This window comes from Heptranchias perlo, chromosome 13 (genome assembly GCF_035084215.1).
Source record: "Heptranchias perlo isolate sHepPer1 chromosome 13, sHepPer1.hap1, whole genome shotgun sequence".
Taxonomy (NCBI): domain Eukaryota; kingdom Metazoa; phylum Chordata; class Chondrichthyes; order Hexanchiformes; family Hexanchidae; genus Heptranchias; species Heptranchias perlo.
The window spans coordinates 13328867-13330699 of record NC_090337.1 but is presented as its reverse complement, the minus strand read 5'-3'; positions in this window follow the sequence as shown (position 1 = coordinate 13330699).

Sequence of the window (1833 nt, the reverse complement as noted above, 5' to 3'; positions counted from 1 at the left end):
CCTTCCTGAGATGAGGAATTGTGTTTGAGTTGGCTTGCTGGCAGTTAAGTACACACAGGTGCTTGTCTACACAGGCGTGTCGCTGCTAGAATAAACCTCTCAGCTGTGTCATTGAAAACAGCGACCTTAATGATATCTGAGATATCACAGTCTGTGTTAATAATCTGCAAAGCTGAAGGTTTTGGACACTCAATGCACTAAGCAAAAAAAAACCAACCAAAAGCCTCACCGTTCTACATTAAACCAATTACAGTCAGAAGGAAACCTCCTCAACAAATTTCTAACCCAACTTTATTGCATTTCCAGTTTACATCTGGATACACACTTGTGAAGCCATGAAACAATTTGAATTCACAGGCCTGGAGTTTCCTCCTTGGGCACAACCCGGAAGTTAGACCCGAAAATGCGTCCACTTTGCTGATGTCAAGTTACGCCCGATTATCCTCCCAATCTCATTAGAAGAGGCCAGAACTTAAGATGAGCGTAAATCAGTGTAAACAATCGGAATCCAAGAGCGAAACCCACACAATATATTTCTTCTTTAAGTATGAAAATTAACGTTTCAACTCATTTTAAGCATCATTCATGCACAGCATGATTAGGAACCTGCAAACGGGGAAGGTTTTTCATTTTTAATGTGACTTATACTTGTGCCATAAAAATGCATTAAAAGAAACAGAAAATACAGAGCAGGTCTCAGCAAGGATACATTTCTAAAACCACTCAAAAAATTGCAATTGAAAAAAACCAGAAAAATGATTTTGATTCCCGCTGAGCCTTGAAAATCTGGTCGCATTGTTGAGAGACCCCGTGAACAAGCACAATTAGAGGAAACTTGCTTCTGAGAGCCGAGGGCATGGCAAGCTTTGTGGGTGCAGATTCGTTCAGGCGGAGGGTTTGATGGATGGCTGTAAAAGATCGAGGAGACTTGGGCGTGATGTAGTTACGCACATAACTCACTTACGTCCAAAGAGAAAGAAGGAAAGACTTGCATTTATATAGCGCCTTGCACAACCTCAGGATGTCCCAAAGCGCTTTACAGCCAATTAAGTACTTATGAAGTGTAGTCACCGTTGTAATGTAGGAAATGGGGCAGCCAATTTGCATACAGCAAGGTCCCACAAACAATAATGTGATAATGATCAGATAATTTGTCTTTTAGGTGTTGGTGGAAGTTTAAATACTGGCCAGGATACCAAGGAGAACTTCCCTGCTCTTCTTTGAAATAGTGCACCTGAGACAACAGGTTTAATGTCTCAACTACAATAAGCCCACGTCTCCTCGATCTTTTATGGCCGTCTCATCCAAGAGATGGCACCTCCGACAGTGCAGCACTCCCTCAGTACTGACACCAGGAGTGTCAGCCTAGATTTTGTGCTCAAGTCTCTGGAATAGGGCTTGAAACCACAACCTTTCAGAGGTGAGAGTGCTACCTCTGATTATTGTTTTGAGTCATTTAAGTTGTTTACGCCCAGGTTATGGGTGTATCTGAGCGCAAACGCGGAGGAAACTCCAGACCACAGTGTTTCCAGGGAGAGCACCTGTATTATCCGTACTCCAATTAACCACTTTCCCAAATTACCTGCTGGAAATTTCACTGGACAAAACAGATTAAACTCAAATTATGTTATTTGCATTGTACTTCTCTTGATTCTCATAGAATCATAGAAGTTTACAACATGGAAACAGGCCCTTCGGCCCAACATGTCCATGTCGCCCAGTTTATACCACTAAGCTAGTCCCAATTGCCTGCACTTGGCCCGTATCCCTCTATACCCATCTTACCCATGTAACTGTCCAAATACTTTTTAAAAGACAAAATTGTACCCGCCT